This window comes from Ictidomys tridecemlineatus, chromosome 9 (genome assembly GCF_052094955.1).
Source record: "Ictidomys tridecemlineatus isolate mIctTri1 chromosome 9, mIctTri1.hap1, whole genome shotgun sequence".
In the NCBI taxonomy this organism is placed as follows: domain Eukaryota; kingdom Metazoa; phylum Chordata; class Mammalia; order Rodentia; family Sciuridae; genus Ictidomys; species Ictidomys tridecemlineatus.
Genome location: NC_135485.1, coordinates 5836247 through 5844797, shown reverse-complemented (window position 1 = coordinate 5844797; position 8551 = coordinate 5836247). Strand labels below are relative to the sequence as shown.

Genomic DNA, 8551 nt, shown 5'->3' with positions numbered 1-8551 from the left:
TGTGAGGCTGTCCCCGCCTGTTGCTCCTGGCTTCTGTCCTTGCCTGGAGCCCTCTGTCAATCAGCCCCCTCACCTACTGCCACTCTGATCCCTGCCCTACCCTCTTCTGCCCCGGTGCCTGGTGCCCTCTGCCAAGGCACTCCCGTCCCCTTACCTCCCGCTCCCTGCCCCAGGTGTCTACGCGCTCCCGATTTCAACTGTCCGCGTCCCCTCTCAGCAGCCGCGACCCCTGGGGTCCTCCCAGGACTCTCCAGGCTTATGATCCCGCGCTCCCAGGCCAGCCCTGCCCGACACCCGCCCACAGCCACTCCCGCGCCCCCGGGAAACGCAGAGCAGGAGAGTTGCCTCTCGCCCACTGGCAGAGTTGGTAGTGTAGGGACAGGGGACAGGGTCGCCCTGTTGTAACCCTAGGGAGTGAGCTGGGGGTGTGGCTGCGGTGGAGCTGAAGTCACAGCTGCTCGGCCGCCAGTGCAGCCGGCAGCTGGACTCCCAGAGCTGGGGCGAGCCTGCGGGTGTGCGTGTATCCGTGCGTCTGTCTGTTCTGATCCCTGCGGATTTCTGCTATCTGTGGTCTCTGTGTGGGTCGCTCCTGTGTCTGACCCGGGTGGGGAAGAGGAGGAGGGGCGTCCTTTTGTGGGTCTCTTATTTGTCGGGCTGGTATGCCTGTATGTTGGGGGCAATATGCTCAGACGCGGAACAGGACCCGAGCCACTTCCTAGGAAGAGATCATCCCTCGCCCTCCAAGGAAGTGGGGACTGTCTCAGCCTCAGGACGGAGCTGGGACAAGGAACGCTGCCCAAATCCCCCGACCCTCTGTCCTTCAGTCCTGGGCTCCCCTTCCAAAGCCCTCAGTGCGCACCTGGAACAGACCCCTCCCAGAAGCGGGCTGTGTTCCCTAAAGACTCCACCCTGGTGCCACTAAGAGGAAATCCAGGCAGGTTTCTGAAAAAACATAAAATAAACCAAGTCCTAAGGTTGAAGGTGACTAAGATGAGAGGCAGGGACCTTAAGGGCACGAGAAAGAGGAATGTAGAACCTGGGTATCTGAACCCAGAAAAGGCAGGAGGGGCCTGGCTTGTAAGCACCTTGTGGGGTACCCAGGGTGGACTCTCATATGACCCCTGCCCTGTGGACTCGTTGTAGGGACAGAGGAGGCAAGGCACTGAAGATAGCAGGAAACAGTTTTATTTGGTTGCAGCCAGGTTCAGAGGGCACAGCTTTTGCTGTAATCAATTAATCCCCTGAACCCCGAGTTCAGGGCGTTTCAGAGTTTTATACCCAGCGTGTAAGGGGAGGGACTCAGAAGTTCACAGTCTGCAGAAGTTCACATAAAAGCAGCTTTTTCTTTCACTGTTCTGGGCAAGTTAATTCTTCAAGGACAACCCCTGAGAAGGGGAGAGCTTCATCTCCCCTTTCTTTCCTCCCCCTGCCAGCTGTTACCATGGAGCCCATTTGTAACTTATCTTAAAAATGTAGACATCTCTGTGAAGCTCAGCTCAAGGCCAGAGGCCTTGTTTGCACATTTCTACAAAGTACTATACTGGATATGTTTGTGAAAAACTAGTGAGGGGGTGTCCAGCACCTGGAGTGCTGGTATCTTCCCGGCCAGTGGCCAAGTAAACAGGGCGACTCGAAAATAGGAAGTTTATCTACATTGGACTCTTTCGCAGAGACTCTTTTGCTGACAGTCCTAAAATCAGCCATGATGAAGAGGGCTTTTCTGTGGAGAAAAGAGGTGCCACTTCAGAATAACACTTCTCTTGCTGTCTTGAAATTCTTTATTTTTAAACCAGGGGGCCTTTTCCAGTTCGTATTGGGTCCAGCAAGTCACAATAACCTGTCCTGACTGCTACAGGGGGACGGGAAGCCCTGGGCTCCCGCAGAGAATCAGCCTGGAGACCTGCCTTACCTGCCCCCCCACACACACACCTGCCTTTGATCTACACACTTCTCCACAGTGAGGTTCCGTTCCAGGCACTCGGGATTCAGCAATGAGGGCTGCTGGTGTGGAGCTGCTGTGCAGATGGAGATGGACTCCAGGGACACCTGACTTCTTAGCACTGGCTGGTGAGCTGAGGCTTACCTCTCCCCTTCAAGGAACCCAGGTCTCAGAGGGGGAGACAGAGGAGACTGCTAGGAGGGGAGGTTGGAAGGAGGGTTGAGGTTCCCTGTCTGCCAGGAAGGCCCAGAGGTCAGGGAGGAGAATACACCTGCACAGGTTTATATCCAGGAATAATGGGCCAGGTGGAGCCAGGAAGGGCACCTGGAAAGATGCCCCAGCATGTGCAGAGACAGGAGTGTGACCCACAGCCTGGACTCAGGCCGTTTCCGCCCGAAGCCCTGTGTCCTCAGTTGTGCCCAGAGCCCAGCCAGCAAACACTCAGCAAGTAAACTAGTGACTTCAAGAGTGAACCACTGCAGGGCCGCAGGAGCAAGCATAGGAGGCCTGGGTCTCCTCGCCAGCCACAGAGGGTGTGGGACTGACCCCAGGAGAGGCAGCTTGCCCACCACACCATGCCATGCCCACATACCTGGCCCGCCTTCTCACCAAGCGCTCCTGCCACACAGACACCTGTGGCCTCTCTCCCACTAGAACAAAGGCTCTGTGGGAAGGACTTGGGCTTGGTCACTTCCATGTCTCCAGCACATAAGACAGTGGTGCCCAGCACAAAGTAGGTACTCAGTGAAGATGTGTGGGATGGGTGGGAGGATGGTAGCTGAAATAAAAGGTTCTTTACTCGGCCTGCTGTCCTGCGTTCCCTGTGGACTTGTCCCCCTCTCCATCACATTTATTTCTCACTAATCACAGTAACTGTCTGTATTTAACCCTTTCTGACTCTGAGCTACCTAAAGACAGAAAATGTCTGGCTCGTTCTTCTCTTGGACACCTAGCATGTGCTTTTTGTGATCCATGGAGAAAGGTGCTGAGCACCTGCTATGCGCGAGGTCCTGTGCCAGGCCTGGGGACAGCAATGAGAAATTCACAGTTTGTACCATGTGCCATGAGAACCCAGGAGAGGGAGAACCTGATGCCTAGCAGGGGACTGGGACCCCAAACCTAAGCCAAACTGATTTTATTTTACCTCATAGTTTAACAAAGCACTTTCCCATCCATTATGTCTCTCGTAAATTGGCTTGGTTTAATATGGCTTTGTAGGGAAGGAAATATTAAGAGGTGATTATATAGGGGAGTTCTTAAGTCAGGCTTTGGGATGTGGATTGGACTCCATCACTTACTCCTGTGTGACCCTGAACAAATAACTAAGCCTTTCTGAGTCTCGGTCTCTACATCTATAAAATGAGGTTCTTAAAAATGACCATGCCTAATTTTTCTATGAGAATAAAATGAGTTGCTACATCAAAAGCACTTGGGAAGTTACCTGAGATTTTCAGTGTACCAAGACAGTTTGGACTGAGCATTCTGGGTGTCAGACACTGAGCTGAGGCTGTGGCAGAGGCAGCCAGTGTCCATCAAGTGCTGCTTTTCTATCTTGTAGTTTCTGGGAAATGACAATCCAGTGGGGACTCTGCTTCCCATACCCCTGGCATCTAGAATGGCCAAGTGGCTAAGTTCTGAACAGTGGCATATGATCAGAAGTGATGTGCACACTCCTGGCCCAAACCAGGAAAACCTCCTCCATGATCCTCCATGTTCTGTCCTCCCCTCCAACCAGCTGGATGTTGATACCAACACCTAGAGCCACCTTGCAGCCATGCTGAAGATGGCAGAGCCTGTCAGCAGAGTTCCTGCTGAAGCTGGAGCTTCCACAAGTGAGAAATAATGTCCCCTTGGGCAACACCACTGCAGAGTCAAGACATATTTGTTACAGCAGCTAGCCTTACCTTGTCTCACTGAATATGAACTCCCCTATATAATCACCTCTTAATATTTCCTTCCCTACAAAGCCAGTTAAACCAAGCCAATTTATGAGAGACATAATGGATGGGAAAGTGCTTTGTAAAATTAGGTGAGACTCTGCCTCTGAGCTAATTTCTTTTTAAAATGTTTTTATAGAGCATGAATAATTGCATAATATAGGGTTCGTTTTAACATGTTCACACATAAGTGGATTATGATCTGCTCCATTTTGGCCCCTAATACCTTGATTCCTTTTTTATATTTTTAAAATTATTTTTATTTGTTCTAATTAGTTATCCATGACAGTAGAATGCATTTTGACATATCACACATAAATGGAGTATAATTTCTCATTCTTCTGACTGTACATGATGTAGAACCACACTGGTCATGTAGTTATATATGTACATAGGGTAATAATGTCAGATTCATTCTTTTATCCTTCCTACCCCTATACCCCTCCCTTCCTTTCACTCCCCTATATCTAATCCAAAGTACCTCTATTCTTCCCTAGCCCCACCCCCTATTATAAATTAGCATCTGTATATCAGAGAAAACATTTGGACTTTGGTTTTTGGGGGATTGGCATATTTTACTTAACATGATATTCTCCAGCTCTATTCATTTACTGGCAAATGCCATAATTTAATTCTTCTTTAAGGCTGAGTAATATTTCATTGTGTGTGTGTGTGTGTGTGTGTGTGTGTGTGTGTATATATACACATACCACATTTTCTCTATCCATTCATCTTTTGAAGGGCACCTAGGTTGGTTCTACAATTTAACTACCATGAGTTGAGCTGTTATAAATATTGATATGGCTGTGTCACTGGAGTAAAGCATAAGAAGTAAAATCAAGAATCAATAAATGGGATAGGTTCAAACTAAGAAGCTTCTTCTCAGCAAAGGAAGCAATCAATAGCATGAAGAGGGAGACTAAAGAATGGGAGAAAATCTTTACTACATACACTTCAGATAGAGCACTAATCTCCAGGATATATAAAGAATCAAAAACCTCAACACCAAAAAATAACAACAAATAACCCAGTCAATAAATGGGCTAAGTAACTGAACAGACACTTCACAGAAAAAGAAATACAATCCACCAACAAACATATGAAAAAATGTTCAACATCTCCAGCAATTAGAGCAATGCATCACACTCTAGTCAGAATGGCAATTATCAAGAATAAAAGCAACAATAAATTTTGGCAAGGATGTGGGAAAAAAAGGTAATACTCATATATTTCTGGTAGGACTGCAAATTGGTTCTTTTTAATAAGCAGTGAAATGTAACTTCCTGAACACTGAAAGAATGTTGGTTAAATGATAGTTTCAGTTAGACAGGATGGTAAATTCAAGAGATCTACTATACAACACAGTGACCTAATTAATAGCAAAGTATACAATTCTTGAAAATTGTAGGTTTTAATGTTCCCACCACAAAACAAGGGTAAATATGTGGAGTAGTGTGTTAATTAGCTCAATTTAGCCATTCCATAATGTGTACATATTTCAAAACATGATATGAGGTGGGGGGAATAGAGGTATTTTGGACTAGATAGAGGGGAGTGAAGGGAGGGAAGGGGGTTTGGGGGTAGGAAGGATAGTAGAGTGTGCATATATGATTATATGACCTGTGTAATTCTATATCATGTACAACCAGATGAATGAGAAGTCATACTTCATTTATGTGTGATGTGTCAAAATGCATTCTACTGTTATGTATAACTAATTAGAACCAAAAAACATGCCTACATGATGAGCAGATACAATGTTTTGTGTATATATAAAAATGCACAAATTAGGGCCAGGATTGTGGCACAGCGGTAGAGTGCTTGACTAGCATGCGTAAAGCACTGGGTTTGATCCCCAGCATCACATTAAAAAAAAATAAAAACAAATAAAACAAAGATATTGTGTCCATCTACAACTAAAAAATATATATATATATTTTTAATATTTATTTTTTAGTTCTCGGCGGACACAACATCTTTGTTGGTACGTGGTGCTGAGGATCCAACCGGGGCCACACACATGCCAGGCGAGCACGCTACCGCTTGAGCCACATCCCCAGCCCCCCCCCCAAAAAATATTTTTTAAAGTGCACAAATTTTACAATTAAAGAAATAAAATGTTAGCTAAAATATTATTTGTCTATATAATGGGAACTCTCCAGGTATGGTAAACAGAAACTTGACTGGAGCCATTCAAGGGATAGCCAAAGCTCTCACAGTTGGTGGGCTTACCCAAGTCCCCCTGTGGTGGGGGGCTGGTCTGTTAAAACTCTGTAACGTGCTACATTTGCATCATGTGGACCTTCCTCCAGGCCTTCCCCTCAGCAAAGCCAGCTAGGAAATAGTAATGTCCTGCAGTTGGAAAGGTCTGGATTCTGCCAACCTGATGGCAAGGAAATGACTCTCCTAGAGCCCCAGAAAGGGACATAGCCTGGCTGGGCATAGTGGTGCATGCCTGTAATCCCAGTGGCTTGGGAGGCTGAGACTGGGGGATGGTGAGTTCAAAGCCAGCCTCAGCAATGGCTAGATGCTAAGCAACTCAGTGAGACATTGTCTCTAAATAAAATACAAAATAGGGCTGGGGATGTGTTTCAGTGGTCAAGTGCCTTGAGTTCAATCCCTGGTGCCCCCCCCCCCAAAAAAAAAGAACACAGCCTTCCAACATGTTGACTTTAGCCCAGTAAGGCCCATACCAGACTTGTAACATATAACGCCCTAAAATAATCCAGTTCTATTGCCTTAAGCTGTTGTTTGTGGTGCTTTCTTTCAACAACAAGCAGCTAATGTGAATCTTCACTCCTCTATCCCAGCTACTCTGCCATGAACCCAAGCTGCCCCACTGAGAGGTCCATGCAGAGGGACGTGGACAGCTGGTCCTGACTCACCAACCTCAGGAGAACCATCTGGGAATGGATCGGCCAGCCTCAGGTTGAGTCAAATCCCTCTGGAGAGGAAATAAGCAGCTCCCACCAACCACTGCTCAAATCTCACATTTTTGAGCAGGAAAAAAAAAAAAAAACAGTGACCACTTCTTAAGCTATTCATATTTGGGTGTGGTTTGCCATGCAGCAACTGGCATCTGGAACATGCAGGTGCAAGTGGGCATCGGAGGTGACCTGGGAGGCTTTCTGTACTGACCACCATCGGCAGGTTCACAGGTCCTGACAGGCCTGAAGATATCATGGGAACCAGGTTGTGCTTATAAGAGAAAGGGAAGCTGTGGGTGTATGGCTCATGCTGGACCTTGGAGCCCACCCTTCACTCCTGCCACTGGGCAGGGACAAAGCCCCAAGGGGCCCTGTGGACTCCTCTCCACCATCCATGTCCATGACAGAACACTAAGTCCGCTCTCCGTCTCTATATGTTATAATGAAAGGGTTTAATGAGAAGCAGAGTTGGAGATAGTGAGCACAGAGAGCTCTGTGGTGAAGTTTTGCCACAAAGGGGAACAAATAAATGGGTGACAGCTGGAGAAGCATCAGGGAAACTGATTTCGTTTTGATTTGTTTGGAGAAGGGAAATATTCGAATGTATCTATATGGTGATAGGAATGATCCACCTCGAGAGATAAGGAGTATGCACCAAGTGAGAAGGGAAAAGATTCGTCAAAGTTGCAGCTGCACCTAAAATGTGTTGCCCAGGTGGCCTTGGCAATGGGTCAGCAGCTGCGCATCCCATGAGGCAAGAATGGGAGAGGCCACTCTTTGGCCTCAGAACCGAATCCAGGAGATGTAGGTGAGACCTCGAGTCCGTTTCAGGAATGATTTACTCTTCTGTTCAACTCTTCCCTTCAATCCTCAATCTTCTTCGATCAAAAACCTTCATTCTGCTTCTCTAAAATTATTTGTTAGCGGGCTGGGAATGTGGCTCAGGCGGTAGCGCGCTCGTCTGGCATGCGTGCGGCCCGGGTTCGATCCTCAGCACCACATACCAACAAAGATGTTGTGTCCGCCGAGAACTAAAAAATAAATATTAAAAATTCTCTCTCATTCTCTCTTTAAAAAAAAAATTATTTGTTAGCATATACAAAACACTCTGGCTTGCAATTTCTATAGTATTTCTAAAAATTCTGTGTAGACAGCTACCAGAATCCATAAATGAACAAGTCAGCGTCCTCAAAAATAACTTTTTAAATTGAAGAGCATTTATCCTAATGGTGAGCACTGAAGAGGCTCTCTGATAACTTCTAGGAACCAGACCTTGAGACCTCCTACTACTGCCCCCTACACCTTGTCCTTCAGTGCTCCCCTGGATTCCTTTCCAATGTATTTCTCTTTTGCTCAAGTATAATCAGAGAATGGTTTTTGTTGCATAAAACAAAGACAGGAACTTTAAGTCCAATTTCAATCTCTCTATAAAGACCACTGCCTCCCAAGCTAGGTCCCAGATGCCAACTTGGGGGAACTCCAGTTGGGTTTCTACCCTAATGAACTAAGTTAGATCCCATTTTCCTTAGGTTCCTGGCTTCCACAGAGATGTCTCCATCCAAACTGAGTGGAGAGGAGGGTAGTTTTCCAACCAGGATGCACACTGGAATTTTCTAAGGGGTTCTTTAAACAAGATGACAGTCTCACCTACAAGAAGAATCAGAACCTGTGCACTGGACAGCTTGTCACCAACTGTCAAGTCAGAGCACATGCGAACTTCCTCCATACTGCTGATGTGGATGACAGGT

The 8551-nt window shown here is 46.8% G+C and overlaps 1 long non-coding RNA gene across 1 annotated transcript; it reads left to right on the top strand.

The window, feature by feature from the left end:
* The first annotated feature begins 1929 nt into the window (after positions 1-1929).
* LOC120892415 (uncharacterized) lies at positions 1930-7865 on the top strand. Its single transcript, XR_005737097.2, has 2 exons — positions 1930-2067; positions 6687-7865. It is a non-coding gene; the product is annotated as an uncharacterized LOC120892415 (long non-coding RNA).
* The last annotated feature ends 686 nt before the right edge of the window (positions 7866-8551 follow it).